The following is a 22,780-nucleotide window of genomic DNA, read 5'->3' on the forward strand; positions in this document are numbered from 1 at the left end:
GCAACAACTTTCAAAGAAGTGAGAGCAATGATTTCCTCTCCTCCACTGTTCATAAGAATCAGGGAGAAGTGGGGTTGAAAAAGAAGACTGCCTGAGCCCCAACCCCAGAGCCCAACTTGGGGTACCTGAGATATAGCCCTATCTGTTAGTTTCCTACTGCTGCTGCAACCAATGACCAAAACCTCAGTGGCTTAAAACAATACAAAATTATCACCTTTCAGCTTTTGAGGTCAAAAGTCCAAAATGGATTGGGTTGGTAGGACTGAGCTCCTTCTGGAGGCTCCAGGGGAGAGTCCCTTTCCTTGCCTTCTCCAGCTTCCAGAGGCTGCCATCAGCCCTTGGCTTGTGGTCCCACAGCACTCTTGAGTTCTGCTTCCATCCTTGCCTCTCCTTCTCTGACTGTCCTGCCTTCCTCTTTCCCTTATGAGGACCCTTGTGACTACCTTGAGCCCATTCAGATACCTGGCACCACCTCCCCATCTCCAAATCCACAACTTCTCCACATCTACAAAGTCCTTTTTGCCATGTAAGGTAAAAGGTTCATAGGTTCCAGGGGTTAGGACATGGACATCAGTGTCGGGGTGGAGGTACGAGTCTCCTCATACACCCAGAAACCTGCACTCTGAACAAGAACCAGCGGACTGTCTGGTAAGAAACACCAAATCAGACCTACTACATGGTGGCTAGAGCTTTTTCTTTTAGGACACTCTTCAGACCCATCACCTTAAAAGTCCGAAACCAACAGAGTGGTGAATAAATGTATCATAATATAAACAAAACACCATCCTTGACAATTTATTAAAACACTGCAGTATGTACCTAGACCTACCCAGAATTCATTTTTAAGTGGAAAGATAAATGACAAAACAGAAATGTCTAAGAATCACTGGGGAGAAATAAAAGTCAAACCAAAAGCCAAGTCCGCTTTCCACAGCAGAATCAAGATGACACCCTATGGAGACTCTGATACACTCAAAAAACATACTTCCATGTTCGTTCGTTTGTGACAGAGTCTCACTCTATCGCTCAGGCTGGAGTGAAGTGGTATGATCTCAGCTCACTGCAACCTCTGCCCCATGGGTTCAAGCGATTCTCCTGCTTCAGCCTCCCGAGTAGCTGTTATTACAGGCGCCCGCCACCACACACGGCTATTTTTTGTATTTTTAGCAGAGATGGGGTTTCACCATGTTGACCAGGTTGGTCTTGAACTCCTGACCTCAAGTGACCCACCCGCCTTGGCTTCCCAAAGTGTTGTGATTATAGGTGTGAGCCACCGTGCCCAGCCACTTCCATGTTTTAAAGCTTCACTTTTCCATGTGTCTTAAGCTCTTTTCCCAAAAAAAAAAAGTAAAATTTCTGAATTGTTTAAATACATTATTAGGAAACATAACTTAAAAGGCCAGTCTTCTTTAGTACATGCCCAAATTCCAAATGTGTCAGTATTTCTATAATAAACAGCGCCAGCACTGACAGACTGCATAATGCAGGGTTTCCTGTGCTGCCATTCACTGGCACACACAAAAGTGAGTGTCATGAAAATGTCAAGAAACGGCATCCCATTTAGAAACCAGGAAATATAAAAATGCAGCTATCAGTCATCCCTAAGGCTGGCCAAATAAAAGGCTTTAAATATAGTCATGGATCACCAGCGTCACAAGCAACAACATTCGCTGCACAGAGAGGCAGCGGAATTCGCAGCATTGAGGATTTGCTGGGCGGCTGATGAGATCTGCCCACTTTGAACTTGCTCTCAACTGACATACCCAGATCTGTTTTCACATCAGCTGTCAAAATGATAGTTCTCCTGCATACTATGCCTGCACTGTTAATATCTATCTATCTATCCATCCACCCATCCATCATTTATCTTTCCATCCATCCATCCATCCATCCATCCATCCATCCATCCATCCATCCATCTTGAGATGGGGCGTTGCTCTGTGGCCCAAGCTGGAATGCAGTGGTGCAATCTTGGCTCACTCAGCCTGGACCTTTCAGGCTCCAGCAATCCTCCTGCGTTAGCCCCACAAGCAGCTGGGACCACAGGCACACACTACCACACCTGGGTAATTTTTACAATTTTGTAGAGACAAGGTCTCACTATGTTCCCAGGGCTGGTCTTGAACTCCTGGCCTCAAGTAATCATCCCACCTCAGCCTCCTAAAGTGCTAGGATCATGGGCATAAGCCACCATGCCCAGCCAATATTTAATTTTTGAATTTGGGAATCCCACACTGGAGCTGGGATTTTGTACTTACACGTATACTCTCTATGACATGTAACCCATTAAAAACGTCATCTGCTTTGCTGGTTGCAGTCCTTCCTCCCTCTGTCCTAATTCTGACAAGATCTGGTAGGAGGGACAATTCTGTCTGTGGCTGAAACCTATGGACAGCCATGAGCTGAAACTATGGACTCCGTAGTTCTCAAAGGAATGCAGAGAAGCAGGTGTGGAATGCCAACAGGGCTGCACAATGCCCAATCCAGGCCGGCGTGAGGGCACCTCCATGACGGGGTGAGGATGAGGGAAGGAGTCCCAGTTCAAGAAGCCGTTACCAAAAGGTGTTCCTAGCAAGCCAGGTGGCTTCATTCACCCATGCCTGATGTAGAGCCACCCACGTACCCCATCTGTACAACAGGGCTGGGCACAGACTTCCAAACACCTACTGAACCTTTACTTCCTCTGAAACCCAGAAGCCTGTGTTACTGACCTCAACCACCACGTACGTACACATTGTCTCTAAGGAGAAATTAATTCGTGGGGGAAATCCTGGGAATGGAGGAAGAGGGAACAAGACAGTGGGAAGTGGGGAGAGGCGAGAAGGCTTTCTCTCTCAGCAGGTGAGTCAGAGATACCACCTGCCTCCCCCATTGATAGAAGGCTCCTCCCATGGCTGGCTCCACCCATCCTGCCAGCCTCAGTTCAAAGGTCACAGGCTCAGAGAGGCCCCTGCTGGGCCCCCCGTCCACAGCACAGCCGTGGCCCCTCTCGATGGCCTTGCAGTTGTATCTCAAACACGTATCTCTGTATGAAACGGTTTCCTTATTTTTCGCCTGCTCCAGGACTTGTACTCGCCAGGCAGAGGCCTGCTGTGTCTTCTCCAAAGCAGCATCTCCAGCTCCCAACACAGGCCTGGCCCACAGCAGGGACTAGGATCATTATGAATGCACTGAGAGGTCAGGCACGGTGGCACATGCCTGTAATCGCAGCTACTCGGGAGGCTGAGGCAGGAGAATCGCTTGAACCCAGGAGGCAGGCAGAGGTTGCAGTGAGCCAAGGTTGCGCCACTGCACTCCAGCCTGGGCAACAGAGTGAGACTCCATCTCAAAAACAAACAAACAAAAAGAATGCATTGAGAGATGGGTGGGGGAAGGATGGGAGGAAAGAGGGAGGAACAGAGGTACATCCATCATCCAGTAAAACAAGGCCTAATCTGACCTAGATTTAATTTTCCTGGAGACCACCCCCCTTCCCCAAAAAGGGCCAATGACTCACTCTGAAAGGCAGTGTCCGATGAAACTGTGCTAGAGATCCTCACGGTTAGCAGGTTCCTGGTCTTACTGACACATCTCCAGTGAACTCCCACCCTCCCCGATGTCCTTCTAGTAACTCCTTTGTGCACAGCTACCCAAAGCTGGCCTCTGCTGCTTGCCCCAAATATACTCTATTCCAGGAGCGTGGATCCAGGGTTGTTGAGGCACACTGCAGGCCCAAACTGTTTTCAAGCTTTACATCTGGGCACTCTACCTGTTTAATCCTCACAAGGACCTAAAGAGGGAAATGCAATTACAATCTGGTATTCTAAGGATACCAGTGGCCGGGTTCCATAACCCCAGGTAAAATCACATTGACAATTAACAGACGAGCCTGGGTTTACAGCCAGGCCGTAAATTTCCCTCCTGCGATGCCACACTGGCCCTTGCAGGTATGGTTTATCATGATAAGTAAAGAATCTTAGGCCGGGCGCGGTGGCTCAAGCCTGTAATCCCAGCACTTTGGGAGGCCGAGACAGGCGCATCACGAGGTCGGGAGATCGAGACCATCCTGGCTAACACAGTGAAACCCCATCTCTACTAAAAATACAAAAAAAAAAAAAAACTTAGCCGGGCGAGGTGGCAGGCGCCTGTAATCCCAGCTACTCGGGAGGCTGAGGCAGGAGAATGGCGTAAAACCCGGGACGCGGAGCTTGCAGTGAGCTGAGATCCGGCCACTGCACTCCAGCCTGGGTGACAGACTGAGACTCCGTCTCAAAAAAAAAAAAAAAAAAAAAAAGAATCTTATATAACTTACATTTTTTATGAATCTAAAATGTTGACGAAACAGGTCTGCGTGGAGTAGGATCCACCTGTGTCATTTTGAATCTTGTACAACTGTTAGACTACGCTTTGAATCATTCTCCTAAAAATATAATTTTACTTTAAATTATATTTAAATTAATTAAAAATATAATTTTATAACTTGCCCTGGAGACATTTTACAGACATGCTTTTAGCAAAAATATAACCCACAAAATAAAAGTCACTTTGTGAAACGCTCTCCCAAAATTTATATAACACACATAACCATTTTTCTTAAAATTATTTTTAGATCTAAGCAATGGTAAACTCATTAGTCTGATCATAATATGATGTTATACTCCCTGGCATCTGCAAACACAGAACACAGAGAACTCAGCTTGAGGAAAAACAGTAAGCAAATTAAAAAGTAAAATAAAATCTTAGCCTATGTTCACACACGCAAAATTTAAATGACAATTTTTACAGGGGAAAGGAGTGGGAGGTGGAGGCAAAGAGATCAGTCCATTTGCCTCTCACTCCAGGTCTAAGAACCCTCATTTTCTATTCTTCAAATTAATGAATGAACACAAGACCACTCTGATGAGGAAGTCTGAAATAATGGAAACGCGCTGGCATTTGCATTCCCTTTCAATGTGAACAGGCTATTTTGATAGTCAGCAAAACCACGACAAATTGCCTGAGATTTCATCCTTTGTTGCTCTAAAATGGCTCTCTGGCCGTAGGATGCCGTATCACTGCAAAAGGCACTTACCTTTAAATAGGCAGGCAAAGTGGATTGTGTTAAATATGAAATTAGCGACATGTTCTCTCAATGCATGGAGTCTAATTCTAATTTAAAAGACTTCTGCTCATTTCAGGCAATGCCTGTTCCTTCATGTTTATAAATTCAATTCCAATTTTCTGCAATTCAAATAAATCCCACCTCCAGCCCTGGGTTTTGGTCCCACCCACCTCTGCCCCAGGCACCGGGCTCAGCCTCCCAGGCCCTCTTCCTGCCCCGCACACCTGCCCTGTCTGAGCTCTTGAGCATGGGTCTGTGCTGCCTAGGAGGCTCCTCGCCAGGTTTCCACATCACAGATGCCGTGTTGCCATCCTGGCCTGGGCTTAAACATCATCTCCTCCCAGTGGCTTGGCCTGAAGAACTGCTCTGATGTCTTCTTCCCCACATTTGCACCATGTTTGATTATCTCACTCTCGCTGGTTAGTGCTGTTCCCATCTGACCTTCTCCCCAGCACTGCGAGCTTTGCTGGGATCAGGACCCTGGGTCCTCAGTGCACACTGGCGGAATCCAGCCGCAGCTGGTGACTGAGGCCGCAGGAGCCCATGCCCAGGGCAGTGCCCCTGACCAGCAGCAGGAAACAGCATGGCAGCCCACACCTACAGGGCCTGGCAGACTCCTCTGTCCCAGCGCAGCTTCACCCCTCCCCACCTCCCCCAGCTCCCAGCCGCAGCCTCCCCAGACCCTGGGATCCACACAGCTGTGAGGAGCCCTCGGCTCTCCCTGCAGGCCTGGAGTTGGCCGGCTCCACTGCTGGTCCAGCCCTGGCTCCTGCCTCCGGCCTCACTACTGGGCATCTACCCCCAAGAGGCACCAGGTGTAATCACCTATTCCCTACCTGCTCATCACACCCCCACCTCCATCTGCAGGCCTCTATCACGGTGTAAGCCTCCCCTGGGTAAAGTTCTCCATGAGCATAAGAGGCATCTTTTTTACAACTGAATCCCAGCACAAACAGGTCGCAATCACACCACTGCCCTGTCAGGAGCGAAGGAACCTGCCTGGGTCAGCCCCTGACGGTCCTGGCACTCTGTGCACTGGACCCAGTCCCAGCACTGGTGGCTGTGACTGTCTCCTCCCCGCAGCATCACGGGTGGGCGAGTTCTAGCCTAGAAGGGTAGGTCTCAGCCAACCTCAGTTCACTGCGTCTTCAGGTTACATTTCATTGTAGTGAACGCTCAGAATGAACCATGCAATGAAGGGCTGTGCCCTGTTTCAAGGGGACCACAGGTGCCCTTTCTGGTCTCCTCCTTTCCTTTTTGAACTAATGGTAGAAAATTCCCTTTACCCTTAGAAACCCAACTCCAACAGCGATTTAGCTACATTTTATTCTTCAGGCTGCTCATAGTAATTCACATATCCATGAGAAAAAGACCAATTTACTTAATGGTACAAATCTTACTCCCCATCACATAGCACAGCTGGTTAAAAATGCATTCTTTCAAGCCAAGATGAAATAATTCCCAGAATGTCCCTTTTAGTCAAATTTGGCTCTTGACAAGTCTAGAGAGAATCCCAATAACAGGCTTCAAAGGCTGCCCCCGGCCCCCGCTGGCAGCTGGTAGGGATTCCAGCAGGAGAAGCCTCCCGAGACCCCTTCTCTGCCACTGGCTCAAGGGGGTCTCAAGGTCTCCCAGACACCAAACACAGACTCCTCCACAGAAAAAAAGAAAACACAACTACCTTCTGGCCCTAGGATCTGCGCATTCTCCTTTCCTAAAGCGAACCGCCCTCATCCTCCCATAAAGAACCAAAAGGCACGTCATTCACCTGAATGACTACACCACCAACCCTATTACTCTATTCCCATGCCCCGCTTACATGTATTTGTTGCTGTAAGACTTCTTACTATCCAGCATTACATTGTCGATTTGTTTGTCTGTCTACCCTCTGTCTATCCTAGAGAATGCGAGCTTAGAGTGTACAACAGTACCTAGAAACAGATGACCAAGGAAATCTGCTGAATGAACTAATGACTATGTGGTTACCGTGGCTCTAGCTGGCATGTCAGTTTAGAATATATCTTGAGTTTTACGAATTCAGGAATTCCCTGTAATCTTTCAAAGGGGTCATGGGGCTTCCCTGATTGCAGAATTCAGCAATTTATGAGCGAGTAGCTGTGCATTTCGTTGCTTCTGCTTTGGAAGAGACTGTTGTTCTGTAATAGGTATGTTATTCATTAAGCCTTTCAAAAAGATGTTCCCTGGTGCATAGGTCAACATTGCAAATTGTTTCCTTCGCCTTCCTAAACAAGCCTCACATAAGAAGCTATGTGATTGCTTGATGTTTCGGTGATTAAAACCACATCCTTGCCTTTCCTCAGCATCCCTTCACCTGTTCAGTGTCCCACACTAATCCACAGCTGTGCAATGTATCATAAATCAGGCTAAGCATCTCTGGAAAGATCATGTGCTACAAATTACAGAACACCGAGATCACCCAGACACATCCACGTGGTGCAAAATAAACCGCGAAGGAGAAAAGAATCTCGCTCCCGCGGGTTTGACCTGAAGCATACATGACATACATACGTAGAGCATACATGAATGACCAAACCACCTCCACTGGAGTTAAACCTTACAGCCCATCCATGTTCCTCAAGCAGAGATCAGAGGACACTGGGGCAGGGCAGGGCAGTGGCAGTGCACACTGAGTCTCACGAAGCTTGAGAAACAATGCCTTAGATGGTGAAAAAAGTCTTGTGTTAAAAATTAACATTTCAAAATGGAATTTTGGCAAAACAAACAATAAGAAAGCATGGCAGACCATGGCCCAAGTGTTAGGCAGACTCCAAAACTGGAGTTTCTCAAAATGGGAGTTTGTGGCTCCCAGGGAATCTCCACTATGATCCAGGTTGAAAAACTGCTCTAAACCCAGCGAGACTTGTTTCCTGCAACTATTTAATTATGGTCCATTTCGAGAGTACTGGACAGCTGTTTTCCATTCCTCCCCATTTCCCCCTCTTCCCTATCCCCTTCCAGGCTGCTCCCTATTAACTCCACCCTGCTTGACAAACATGTGTTTGCTTCTTTCAGTGACTTTTCCCTCCCATTTTCTTTTTTGGAAAGTCTCCCTTTGTCTGGCATTTGTGTTTTTAAGACAGTAAAAAACGTGAGCTCAGAGATCTGCTGCCACTCTGTGCTCCCCAGTGTCTCCGGGGTAGGAGCGGTCTTCCCAGTCTGCAAACCCTCAAAGGGAAAGAAGTAATAAAAATTTCAAATGAGAAAACCCTCCTAAAGAAGCAGCTGGACCCAGATTTTGGTCCATCTACCCGGTACTCCCAGGAATAAGCAGCGGGGACCATGCTTGACCAGCGTAGTGCATTCTGGGTAATGCTTGGGGCAAGTTTTCAGCACCGCTTGTTTAATTTTTATGTTTGTTAATATCCTTTTGGGGGGATGATAGAACTTACCCAAGCCTTCAAACCATCTTTCTAGTGTAGTTTTATAAATTGTTATCTGGTTCTAATCAAACTGTATGGGAGGAAAAGAAAGGTGCACACAAAAATAAGGCCCTTGGATTCTTTCAAGAGAATATTGCTGCATATCTATATATAGAGATATATATACACACATACACATTATGTACACACACACACACACATATGTGCATATATACACACACACACAAAATGTAAATGGAACTGTAAAGATGCTCTTTCACTGTGGCTGAAAGTAAGTATCACATCTGAGTAAGCAATTTATCCCAGTTTGCCCTGGAGTTTCCAGTTTTAGCGCTGGAAGACCTCCATCCTGGGAATTCCTTCAGTCCTGGTTGCTCACCCTATTTTCATGAAACATGAGCGAACCATTAAGCCCTTTGCTACTGATGAGTCAACCAATGCACTAGAGCAGCCAATGGCGACGAAGCTAGATCTGGGATCTCGGCAAAGTAGAACCCAGGTGTACAAGGAATGATCCTATCTGGTGATTTCTCTCCTGTGGTGAGAATATGTGGAGTTCCTGCCATTCGATCGGGCAGGAGTTCAGACGTTGGAGATCTTGCCATTTGTCATTTTCTCTACAATGTCAGGAATCATATTGTAAAACACCTGACATTGACCTGGAGAAGAAAAATGTAGCTGTTGGATTCATGTGTAACATACTCAGATTATCTTTTCTATGTTAGCCATACTCCATAGGTCTTGTCTACCTGCAAAGAGCCCTGGGTTCCATCGCTGAGGAAGCACCTGTACACACCCTGCAGAGGACACGGCCTTCCTGAAGGAAAACCGCACTGCCCCGCTGGCACTGGGGTCAATCGTTTTTCAATCGTTTTTAAACTTTAAGAGAACTGTTTATTCCCCAAAGATATTCCTATGCAGAATCGAATATATAAAACAGACAAAAGCGTTTTGTGAACAGAGATTTCTTTTATAAGTTCAGATTTAAAATATGTATTACATATTCAGTCAAGAGAACAAAAAGGTTGGAAACTGGCATTATAGAGGGCAGCTGAAGTCATAATAGCCTACAAAAATCATCTACTTCTAAATTTAATTTTGGCTGCCCAGTATCAAGAAAATTCTGAAAACAGATAGGTTTTACTTTGTAATTTTAGGACACCCTCAAATGAAATCAATTCAGAAGCTTGAAAACAAAATGCAAGGGAACATTGATGTCAACGCTGAATCATGAAGAGAAATCAATAAATGACTTATCCACGTGTTTAAATATTAATTACTTGGAAGAAAATGTTTTTCAAACATATCTGTAACATTATGGGATTTCCAACGATGTTATATTTTTAAGTATCAATCCAGTCTTTAGACAAAATTTAAAATGGTCAAATTTACTTTGTTTTCCACGCTGACGCCTACCTCATGTCCAAGAACTCAGAAGGCCCCAAAAGATCAAATGGACAGGAGGTAGGGGTCAAACAAAAATGACAATACAACTTCCTGCTTAAACATTAAATTGTCTTTTAGACGTTACATTCCACTTCATTAATTATCCAAAACCGAAGCCCATGAAGCTGTCCCTGACCTTTCCTATCCCTTCTGAACATCTCCCACTAGTGCAAAAAGCCAATGAAGAATCAGGTCACTGAAAAGAAATGATGACTTTTTCCAGTAAACAATGATTTCTTAAAGCCTAAAGTCTACAATGGATGGTAAAGCTTTCTCTATCAAGTACATAAGCCAAAGGCTCACATTTAAAGGAAAAAAAAAAAAAAAAAAAAAACTGCAATATTGTTGCAACTAGCTATAAAATGTAAAAATTTTAAAAGTAAACATCTACATTACTAAAATAAGCTGATATTTAGATTCTAAGAGGAGATCAGAAACCATGCTCAAAATGATCCTAAACACTGTCTTCTATCAATTGGCCTGTTTTAAAAGGAACAGAACACTTCATATAATATTCCATCTCCAACTTCTCTTCTTATTCACCGTTCTGAAACTAGACTGAGAAGTTGGGTAATTAATAAAATCACCCCTTTCCACTCACTCTTGATTATCCTTCATCAGGGTCATGTTTGTACTTCTCTTGTCGATTGTAATCATTTATTTGAAACAGTGTCTCAGCGGTTCATTAGCTCTTCATTAGTGCCTGTACGTTAGATAAAATGTGCTTGAATTTCCAAAGTAAATGCAAATCCCCTTGGTACTCCAGCAAGGACGTGAATCCCAGAATATTTTCAAGTAAGATGGTTCCAATCAGAACTTCACTCTAGTGGGAAAAGTGGTGTCCTCCTGAATGGCAGAGAACTCACACTCCCATCCAGTCCTGAACATCAATTCTGAAAACGACCATCACAGTTTGCCTTCATCTTTGACCTGACCTTGGTATGCAGGGATGACAGTTACTTAATTAGAAACAAGGAGTACAAGTCAAAAGAATTCAACACAAATTTTAAAAGCCAATGTATTAGCTACTCAGTAAGTTAAAAATAAGGCTGCCTGGACCCCACCCGGAGAGTCAAACTCAGCAGCTCCAGCCTTGAACACAAGAGCAGCACAACCTTGAACACAAGAGACCTGGATCTGCATCCTGCCTCCGGCCCCGGGCAGCTGTGTTGACCTACATATCACAAGCTGAGCTTGGTGTTTATATTTTCAAAACAGGAAAGATGATCCACAGTCCCAAGACTGGGATGGAGACCACAGAAATAATGAAGGGGAAGTGCCTTGCACTGTCCCCAACACATAGCAGGCCTCCACCAATGACCGCTTTACAAAGATCACAGATGCAGCTTCCCCAGGGTTAAAAGTATGTCCTCAGTGGACAGTCAAAATGGACTCCCCGTGGCTAACTAATGTGTGCAAAGTTAAAGCAGAACCAGATGGCCATAGTTGGGTGAGGGAAAGGTCATGTTCTCTGTGTTCTCAGAAATATATTGTAAAAGTGTCACAGGACCTCCCTTTCTGCCACCCAGTCAAACCAGTTCCTGTTGTCAGTGCTGAAACAGACTGCAGCTCACCACCCACAGACCCCCCTGAGGCCAGCCCACAAAGAGAGACTTGTGGTGTTCTCCTTAAAGGCCATCCAACCCAGCCCCTGCATCTGAACCCCCAGCTATCCTGTGGTTTGCACCTTTATGACCTTCTACCCACAGTCTCTCCTTGGAGTACACTTTTGTTTTGTGCCGAAGGCTGTTATCTCCCAATCTGCAGATTGCTGTTAGAAAATAAAGTTCTCCTTTTGCCTCCACAGATCTCACTGTTCTTTTGTTAACAACCTTAAGGGAAGATGGAATTGGAAGATTCAAATGCATGCCAGGAGACAGAGGAACAGGTCAAACAGGTTAAACAGAAGAAACACACATGACACAAGGTTATGTACTGACCAGTTGAGGAAAATGAGGCCAGAGGCAAGAGGAACTTAACCATGTACATGTATATTTCCCCTGAAGGCAATGGCTCAGTATTCACTAACTGAGTAATCGTGATGACTTCATAAAAGAAAACTGCTGCAAATGATGAGAACTGACTATACATATATTTCCTAGTTCTGACCGTAAGAGAGCATAGAAGCAATGATACCCAATAGTAAGGAGCTCAACTAGCACCCTGGTTTTCTAATACCATTCTCTGATAAAAGGAGAAACGCATAAGCAGTTGATGATAGGGGCAGGGAAAGCATCAGAATGTAAGATGAACCAGGAGCATTTTATAGTGCTAGAAAATTAGAATTACAAAAAATAAATAAATAAATAAAATAAAAATAAAACGACAACACCACCACAGTAGAGGGTGGGAGAAGATGGGAAAACTGAGTGTCAAAAGGAAGCAGGAGCCAAATGGCCAAAGGTTGAATAACTTGAGCAACAAAATAAATACCCACACTATTGAATTACAACCTAAAGACCAAAATAAATAGACAGGAGTCTATATTAATGTCGCAATGACTAAATTGACAATGGAGGAAGAGACCAATTTTCCTTAAAGAAGAATTCCAAATCAGAAATGTGAAAAACGAAGGAGGGAAATAGAAAGTCACCCCTAGAACATCACGGTGATTGCTGCTGAGCCCAGATCCACTCTGGTATGCTAACACCAGTGCTTGAAATTTTAAAAGGAAACAGGATATTTGCATGGTCTGGAAGTATCTCCCCCAGAGTATTTATTAATCACTATGGCTTTAACTCATGTCTACTAATTCTTTGACACACTCTCCTCCAGGAGGCAAAGCTTAATCCTCCTCCTCTTGAGTGTGGGCTGAACTGAGTGACCGGCTTCTAAAGAGGAGTAAGGGAGGGGAAAGACGGTGACTTCACAGAGGAGACACCTGGCAGACACCAGCCTGGCCAGGTGATCAAGGTTAACTCACCAGTAGTAAGTCACATGTTGACATCATGATATGATGTGATGAGGGGGGTACCTCACCTGTGCGGTGGTCTTCCTCAAATTCGTAACTCCAGTCTAACAATAAGAAAACATCAGACAAACCCAAATTGAAGGATATTCTACAAAATACCTGATCCGTATACTTCAAAGTGTCAAGGTCATGAAAAACAAGGAAAGAATAAGAAACTGAGATTAGAGGAGATTCAAGAGATATGATTAAATGAAACATGGTACCCTGCATAAAAAGACCATTAGTAGAAAAACTGGTGAAATCCCAAAAGTCTGTAGTTTAGTTATTTTTAGTTTTGACAAATGTATGATGGTTCCAGGAGACGCTGACTTTTGAACAACTCTCCGCTTCCGTGTTAAATGACTAACACAGTAGTCCCCTCACTTCCTTTTCCTGTTCTAATGCCAGATACCAGCCAAAGCACGTCATTTTGCATCGTTCTACACGTGGGGAAATATTTTTCATTCTGCATATAATAGAATAGTATGCATTAATCAAAAAATTTTCTGCAATAGCCTTGAGTTAACTTTTCACCTACAAAATTACAACCCTCACCTTCCAACACTAGCATGAAGAAAATGGTGACTCCCAGGTTTCCACGTCTCACTGGAGAAAACCACAATTAACATCACCACAAATATCTAGGTTCCAACGTTAGCTCAGCTGCCATTCTGTGTGTTCCTGTTCCTCAGTCATACTCAGTTCACCCGTGGTTCCTGTCCTGCCTCTCACCACCGGGTCGGCAGGGCCCAAGATGACAACGGGCCTCCCTGCCTCTTCCGCTGTCACCATCCTCTGCCTCAGGGCTGCCATCATCACTCTCCTTCCTTTTCCTGAATCCCAGCGCCACTGGCTCCTCCAGGGGTTATCCCCTCCCCGCCTCCACTCTGTCTCTAGGCAGTCCTCCCTCCCATGAGCAAACGCACCCACACTGTCTCCCCATCCCAAAAAAGAACCTTCCTCAGTTCCTCAGAACATTAAACACACAATGACCATATGATCCAGCAATTCCACTTCTGGGTATATACCCAAAAGAATGAAAGAAGGGAGAGGCATGTGTACGCCCACGTTCACGACAGCATTACTCACAATAGTGAAAAGGTGGAGGCAAACCAAGTGTCCATCCACAGACGCGTGGATTGACAAAATGGAGTCCATCCACAGACGCGTGGATTGACAAAATGGAGTCCATCCACAGACGCGTGGATTGACAAAATGGAGTCCATCCACACAATGGAGTGTTATTCAGCCTTAAAAAGAAAGGAGATTCAGACACGTGTCGCAACATGGATGGACCTTGAGGACACTGTGCTGAGCAAAATAAGCCAATCACAAAAGGGCAAATATGTGTGACTCCACTTCTGTGAGGCCCCTACGGTAGTCAAATTCTTAGAGACAGGAAGTAGAGTGGTGGTTGCCAGGGCCTGGGGAGATGGGGGAATGTGGACTTCGCCTTGAATGGTGAATGGATACAGAGTTTCAGTTGGCGAAGATGAAAAGCGTTCTGTGGATGGATGGTGGTGGTCATACTAAGGTTACTAATAATCCCCCAAATGCCCGATTCCATCACCCATTCTCAGAATTCCATGGCATCTGACACCGCTCACCAACTTCTACAGTAGTAAGCCTGCTGCGCCCCGGCTGTTGTTCTGCAAGTGTTGAGGGACAGTTATGTGTGTGTGTGTGTGTGTGTGAATATATGTTATGAATTATACTGGGTGTGCATTTATGTACATATATACATATAGACAATGGTTTTATAATTCCACTTACTGAACATCTACTACCATTACCAGATATTACACAAGTATTTACATTCATCATCCCATATAATTCCCCCCAAAAAGCCCTGTATTGCTTCCTGACTCCATCTACACCACCACCAGTTTTTTCTTGGTTTCTTTGCTGGCACCATCATATGGTGGAGTCCTTGAGGTTCTGTTCCTCCTCATCTGCCCAGGTGAGCTCATGCACTTCCATGCCTCACCGCCATCTCTGTGGTGATGGCTGAGTCTTCCTTTCCAGCCCAGGCCCGTCTGCTGAGCTCCAGACACCACACCCATGTGTCCACCCAATATTTCCCATGAGCCTCTCAGAGTCAGGACAGCCAATACCAACCCCGTTCTCTCTCCATCCCTCCCTCCCAATTCCACTCCAGCATCTATGCTCCTTGTTTTATAACTGTGTTGCTGTTGTCCCCCTGAGGCACTGAGGGAAAGGAAAAGCCTCCTCACTGGGATTCCTAATGGAAGCGTTTGCACACAGTGACCCTCCCAGCACAGACCCCTTGTTAATAGATGGGTAGGAAGCACCAGGAACAGAGTATGTTCAAAGTCAGATAAGCGTTGTAAAAACTGGTATGGGATCAGAGTGGAGATAATTTTCCAAACCAACCATCCGAACCACCTCGTGGCCATCTGGGTAAAGACTGGGTTCCGCCTCCAGCAAGCTACTCTGACTTGGGAAGACCGTGTGCAACTATCTTTGAGAAACACAGCCACATGCTCCTTGGCTGGACACGATCAGAGGCTCTAAGGAGTGTAAAAAGGGAGCACAACCCTGATTCTAATTTTTCTTCTTGGAGAAATCATGTTTTATTTTTCGTATCAAAGAGGGGGAGCTCTGTGGGCAGAGTACTCTGCCGAGAACCAGTTCTGTTCTGCAACTTGTCCCAGTCATCAGGAAAACACGTGTTCCAGGGAAGCCCCCATCAGGGCACACACAGTCCCAAATCAGGGCATGCTGTCACCTCCTCTCATTCCCTTGAGAGCCCACCTGGCCAAAGAGGCTCCAGTGGCCTGACTGGAGGGCACATTAACAACACGGAGGGTCCCCGTGACCCCCGGCTTGGAAAGTCAGCCTCAGCGATGGGGTTCTTGGGGCCTCTTGGACTGGGAAAAACGGAAGATGAAAAGACTGTTTGCACTTGTGAGCGATGCTGGCGCTGCTCACTATCCATATTTTACTCTCCCCAAATAAAACCGCACACTTGATCTGTTCACATCACAAAGCCTCCGTTAGAGCCCCCAGAGGTGCCTGCTCCCAAAACGGCAGTGTCAGGCCAGCAACCTCAGTCCCCACTGGACAGAAACCAGGGGTGGGGCCAATCCTCTCTCCGTCCCAGCCCTTTCAAACCAAAGACAGCGTCTCCGAGAAGGAGAGAAATCGCATGTTCTCACGCTGAGATACAGTGTAGATCTGTGATCGGCACCTGCGAATTCCTCGGGTACCTCTTGCTGGGACAGAGCGACAGGTTTCTGAAGGTTCTGGCTGGCCCTTGGCCTCTACATTTGTCACCACTCTTGTGGTCACTCTTCAGTGGAAGCTGCTCACCAGCCTCCTTGTCCCACACGTAAAAGCCAAAATGAAGGGCCCCACAGCACCACTGTCATTGGAATCCTTCAGACACCCCCCACCCACCTTGTTCAGTGGGAAGCCATGGTTCCTGCCAGCCCCTCCAAAGCCCAGGAACCTCTCCCTGTGCTGACATCCAAAGATGCCCGCCGTTCCCAAATACCAGAAACCCAGGGAAGAGGTCCTGCCTTGGCGATGAGTACATTAGGAAATAGTCAAGGAGCAGGATTAAATAATTATACATTAGCCCACCAAAACAGACTCCACGCAACCATGACGCTGAAAATCCCATGGGGCCCACGGTCTGGCGGGTGTTTCTCGCCCACTGGAGGCTGGATGCGTGAACATGAGTGTGTGCACCGAAAAGTATTTGAGGCAGAGCTCAATCCGTTAGAGGTTTATTTTGCCAAGGTTGGGATGTACCCAGGCGAAAGAAACACAAGTTACAGTAGGGTCTGCGGCCTGGGCTTTTCTCCAAAGAGGGGTCTGGGAAAGAGCAAGCAGGAGCAGAAAAGGAGAGGGGTGGCCATGAGACAAGTGGTTACATCCTTGGAGGCTTTGACTGGCGTTCAGTGAATCTGCGTCTTACATATGAAGAGAAGCGGGGAGGGGAAAAGTCAAGTATGCATTCTTCTCGGGCTCAGCAAATCTACATTTTACGTAAGCAAGCATGTGAAATCACGGCTATCCATTGTGGGGTGCAGGATAAAAAGGAAGGTGGCTTTTTGCATGACTCAGTTCTCAAGCTTAACTTTTCCTTTGGCATCCTGAGTCTGGGGTCAACAGCTTTCTTTTTTTTCTTTCTTTCTTTTTTTTTTTTTTTTTTTTTTTTGAGAGGGAGTCTCGCTCTGTCGCCCAGGCTGGAGTACAGTAGCTTGATCTCAGCTCACTGCAACCTCCACCTCCCAGGTTCAAGCGATTCTTCTGCCTCAGCCTCCCGAGTAGCTGGCACTACAGGCACCCACCACCATGCCCAGCTAATCTTTGTATTTTTAGTAGAGACGGGGTTTCACCATATTGGCCAGGCTGGTCTCGACCTCCTGACCTTGTGATCCGCCCACCTCAGCCTCCCAAAGTGCTGGGATTACAGGTGTGGGCCACCACACCTGGCCCGCAGATTTCATTTTCCTTTCACAAATGCGTGGTCTACCGGGCAAGCCCTGAGATGAAGATGGCTAGAGAGGCACCACAGTCCCTGGAGGGGGACGCTGGCAGGCGGTCCACGGCCACTCAGGCTGAGACCCTGGCTCTAGAAAAGGGACAAAGTGCAGGTACCAATAAGGTTTAAGGATGAAGGTATCAGACTGTGGACCAAGACTGGACGAAAAAGGGCAGCCTGCCCAATACTGACCCCTCGCCTCCTCACGGAAGAGCAGATGTGTTGGGGTGGCAATGTGCCCAACTGCTATGGTCTAAATGTTTGGGGCCCCCCCAAAATTCCTCTGTTGAAATCCTAACCCCCAATGTGACTGTATTAGAAGGTGAGGCTTTTGGAGGTGATTTGGTGATGATGGTGGAGCCCTCATGAATGGAATTAGTGCTGAGATACTGGGATTTACAAGAAGAAATATATATCTGCTCTTCTTATTTCCTGGCAGGCAGCTCCTAACACTTGGAATCTCCAAGGTGATGTGTCTTTTTGTGTACTAATAAGATGAGTGGTAGTGAGGGGCTTCTGGACAGTCTCAGCATGGGAGCTGGTTGCCAAGTGAACCAATCCTGTGATTAGACTGTTGGAACTTTCAGGCCCACAATCCCACCACCACCTTAGGGAAGGGAAGAGGGGACAAAGGTTGAGTTGATCAGCCAACAACCAATGATGTAATCAATCACGCTATGCAATGATGCCTCCAGCAAAACCTAAAATAACTGAGTTTGGAGAGCTTCCAGTTGCTGAGCACATGGAGGTTCCTGGAGGGTGGCGCCCACAGAAAGCTCCACACCCCTTTCCACATATAAGAGGTTACCCTGTGCATCTTCTCCATCTGGCCGTTCATCTGTATCCTTTGTAATATTCTTTATAATAATTGGATAAATGTAAGCAAAATTGTTTCCCTGAGTTCTTGAGCCATGCCAGCCATCCCACTCCTGGAGAAGGAAGTTGTGAGAACCCCAATTTATAGACCATCAGTCAGAGGTACAGGTCACCACGTGGGACTTGCAACTGGCATCTAGAGTGGAAGTATCTGAGCCCTCAGATACTTGTTTCTCAAGATGGTCACCTGGTAGCATGGTGGGTCACCATTCTCCGCTGACACAAGCCCTCCTAAAACAGCACCTCGGGGAGGGAGCCTCAGTGGGCTCCAGCACTTCGTGAATGATGGGATTCTGCGGATTCAAAACGAAGACACACCACTGACCTTCAAGAACCTCCTGGGCAGCTATCTCCCAAACATTCCGTCCTCATATAAGTATCTTCGTAACATGGACTTCACCTACTTCCAGAACGTCAGGATGGGTACCCAGGACAGCTCTGACTGCCTGCTGCTTAAAATCAAGCCCAGGTCAAAAAGCCCTCTCTGTACTGTCCCTGACGTGCATGTAAGCGACTGTTTCCTACAGTGTCCTAGCACTGAATGTTGACACTGACCTATGAAACTAAGTGTGGTACTTACTGTGAGGCAGAGAAACCATCAACCGACCACAAGGTTTGTTCCAAGAACAAATCGAGACGAACCAATAATGCAGAGGCTAATTTTTTCAAATTGATAATAATACAGTTCACATGCAAGAGCTTCTGAAAACTCTTCCATATGAAAAATATCACATGACATCAGTAGAGATGGAAATTAGAGTGCTCAACCAGGTGAATCAAATTTAATCCAGCTCTTTCCATCCTGTTTTCTGAGTATCTTGTAGTATTTTAAATTAGTTTTGAAAAATTAATCTGAAAGTATGAAAGACACAAATGAAATCTGGGTCTTGCAGAGATCTGATGGTCTAGGAGCCCAATTCCAAGAACACGTTTCTCCTGCAGCTCCACCCAGGGGTCTCTGTCCAACCCCTGGCCTGAAGGTCTCCAGCCTGGGGTGGAGCACCTCCTTCCATAAAACAAACACTGTTACTGCATCTACATGAAATGGCTCAAAAGAGTTAAGGGAGAATGTTGCCATCACCGAAGAATGGGCTGAATGAGAAAGAAAGAGTAGTGGACATTAAAAGTTTAATTGCCAGACTTGGCTTTTCCCTTAATCTGGGAAACTGACCTAATGAAAACAGAGGGGTCTCTGTGAAGCTGCCAAACTCAAAGGAGGCAGGGCAGCATGAAGAGACATCTGAAGGCAAGTGTGACATCCAAACTAGGAGACGCTCAGAGAAAGAAGCAACCAGGGATGGACGACCTCCATGAAGTGATGTGTTTGCGCTGAGGTGCTGGCCATGGTGCTGATGGGGTCAGCTTGGGGAGGGCCGGGGAGGCAGAAGATGAAGGCTTGATCACTGACTGGATAGAAAGACAGGGACAGGAAGAAGAAGCTTGGCAGGTGAAGTGCAGGCACAAATACTTACCCTTCTCTGCTTTCAGAATGTGAATGATCACCCTTTACGTCCTTTATAGGACAAAAACCTCAGCAGAATAAATAACCAACATATTAGTCACACTAAAGAACCACTCTGAAGCACATAAGAATAAGCAGAGTAAGATGAACATGACAAAAACTTTAATAGTAAAGAAGAAAACAAGTTTGTTACAATAAAAGTTATGCCAAACTTGTTACCAGAACAACGTGGTAGCTTAAGACTCAAGACTTTAATTATTTTTCTCATCCTCAAAGGTCCACTTCATGGGTTTACTAGATGAACATTTTGTAGAGTACTATAATTCTCTATCTTTTAACTACACGTTCACATTATGGTGAAATTGGGAATATTCTAATATTTATTTGTATTAAGAAGTATTTAAGCAGTCCCTTTCCTCTGCAAACTCACCGGTACCTGCTGTTTTGACTTTTTAGTAATAGCCATTCTGACTGGTGTGATATGGTATTTCATTGTGGTTTTGATTTGCATTTCTCTAATGATAAGTGATATTGAGCATTTTTTCATAGGCTTGTTAACCGCATGTAAGTCTTTGGAAAAGTGTCTGTTCATGTCCTTTGCCCACTTTTTAATGAGTTTCTTAGTTTTTTGCTTGTGCATTTGTTTAAGTTCCTTGTAGATTCTGAATATTAGACCTTTGTCAGATGTATAGTTTGCAAATACTTTCTCCCATCCTGTAGGCTGCCTGTTTTCTCTATTGATAGTTTCTTTTCTGTGCAGAAGCTCCCTAATTATGCACCATTTGTCAATTTTTGCTTTCGGTGGTGTTGTCATGAAATCTTTGCCAGTTTCCATGTCCAAAATGGTATTTCCTGGGTTATCTTCCAGCGTTTTTATAGTTTTGGGTTTTTACATTTTAGTCCTTAATCCATCTTCAGTTGATTTTTGTATTGGGTGAAGGGGAGGGGCCAGTTTCAGTCTTCTGCCTATGGTTAGCCAGCTATCCCAGCACCATTTATTGAATAGAGAGTCCTTTCCCCATTGCTGGCTTTGCTGGTGGGGGTGTAAATTAATTCAATCATTGTGGAAAGCAGTGTGGCAATTCCTCAAAGAGCTAAAAACAGAACTACCATTCAGCCCAGTAATCCTAGTACTGAGGATAAACCCAAAGGAATATAAATCATTCTATCATAAAGACACATGCACGCGTATGTTCTCTGCAACACTATTCACAGTAGCAAAGACATTGAACCAATCTAAATGTCCATCAATAGTAGACTGGATAAAGAAAATGTGGTACATATACATCATGGAATACGATTCAGCCATTAAAAAGAATGAGATCATGTCCTTTGCAGGAACATAGATAGCCATTATCCTTAGCAAATTAATGCAGGAACAGAAACCAAATACTGCGTGTTCTCACTTACAAGGGGGAGCTAAACAATGAGAATACATGGACAGAAAGAGGGGAACAGCAGACTCCAGGGCTTACTTGAGAAAAGGATGGGAGGGCAGAGAGATTCAGGGGAAAAAAAAAAAACTGTTGGGTACTATGCTTAGTACTCAGGTGAGGAAATAATCTGTACACCAAACCCCCAAGTCATGAATTTACCTATATAACAAACCTGCACTTGTACCCCTGAACCTAAAATAAAGGTTAAAAAATAAAAAGAAGTGTTAACAGGTCCAAACAAATAAGAGTAACTGCCCACTCCCTGCAGTGGTTCCCACTGAGCCTCTGGTAGCCCCACCCCAATCCCCATGGGGTCTGGAAAGAGTGGCCGGGTCCTCCCTGGCCCTTCGCTGATGATGGGGGGGGCAGCGCCCTCCCTCCACATCTCTGGCCTGCCCTCACCTGTTAGGTACTCTGGACTTCTCCACATCCTTCCCCACCCCTTCTCGCCTCTCCCACAGGAGTCTGCAGGACCAGGCCGGCAGGTGGCTCAGCTGAGCATCTGCAGACACAGCACACAGACCCCACAGAGAAAAGGCACTCCCAGACCACTGTCACAGACAGCTCATGTCGGGGCTGTGAAGGGCTGAGAGGAGCCGGTCACAAGTCAGGCAAGTCCGTACAGGGACACAGAGGGCAGGCAGAGGTCAGGGCAGCTGTGGAAGACTCGGGGCATGAGTGAAATGCATGGAAGGATGGTTCAAGAATAGCCCAGCAGCTCCCCTCTGCCCACCATGGGAGGGTCCTCACTATCAGTGAGGAACTAAGACTGCAGGCAGCGAAGCCACCTCCCCACCGGAATCTTGCAGGGCTCCCTCGAGGGGCCACCACTGCTACCACAGCCACTGTCCTGCCCATCCCAGTGACCTGAGGGGCCCCACCCGCTGAAAGTGCTGTTCACTGGCAAGCCTGGCTTGGAGGCAACGCTGGGGGCAAAGCCAGCGTGTCCTCCCCAGGCCTTCTGTGCAGACCCCTATGAAGAATCCTGCTCAGCAGTAGATATTTATTGTATTTTAACATCAGGGCCAAAAGCCACAGTTCACTTTTCAGTTAAGTAAACGTGTTTTCACTAAAGGGTTTAAAACCTTTTTCCTGAAAGAAGTGTTCTAGACTATCAAATGCCTACTGTTTATATTGTTAACTTTTACTCCTTTAAAATGCATGTTTTTTCTAAGCCGTGTTTTATACACTTTTCTATATAGGCGACTCTCAATTAATTCCCTAAGCCAAACCCAGAAGTGTTTAACACACGCTTTATTGACACTCAGGCACGAATGACTAGTGGCCTAGAGTGTCAGCCACAGCAGTCTGCCTTCTTAGCAGCACTCACACCTGGTACTGACAGCCCCTCACCCACCCCCATCTCCCATTCCCCATCCCGGAGCAGGCAAGAGGGGAAGTGGATATTGGGAATCCTGAGAGAGCAGGGATTTGGGGCAAGCAGTAACCAGAGAAGAGAACCCATAGCCCTTCACCCCCGTCAGCTCCCAGAAGCCACTGAAACGCCGGGAAGGAGGCCCTCAAGCCACGTGGTGTGGAATGTGGCTCAACCAATGTGCCGTGGCGAATAAGCAGAACACGGCTGCTTTGCTGTTTCATCTGCTTCTGTTTTCTCA

General features: G+C 46.0%; 1 protein-coding gene across 2 annotated transcripts in view; it reads right to left on the reverse strand.

Moving 5' to 3' along the window:
- Positions 1-22,780, reverse strand: part of FAM189A1 (family with sequence similarity 189 member A1) — a 442,551-nt gene that overhangs the window by 287,994 nt on the left and 131,777 nt on the right. The gene's annotated exons all lie outside the window — the stretch shown is intronic.

The sequence above is a fragment of the Papio anubis genome, chromosome 7 (genome assembly GCF_008728515.1).
Source record: "Papio anubis isolate 15944 chromosome 7, Panubis1.0, whole genome shotgun sequence".
In the NCBI taxonomy this organism is placed as follows: domain Eukaryota; kingdom Metazoa; phylum Chordata; class Mammalia; order Primates; family Cercopithecidae; genus Papio; species Papio anubis.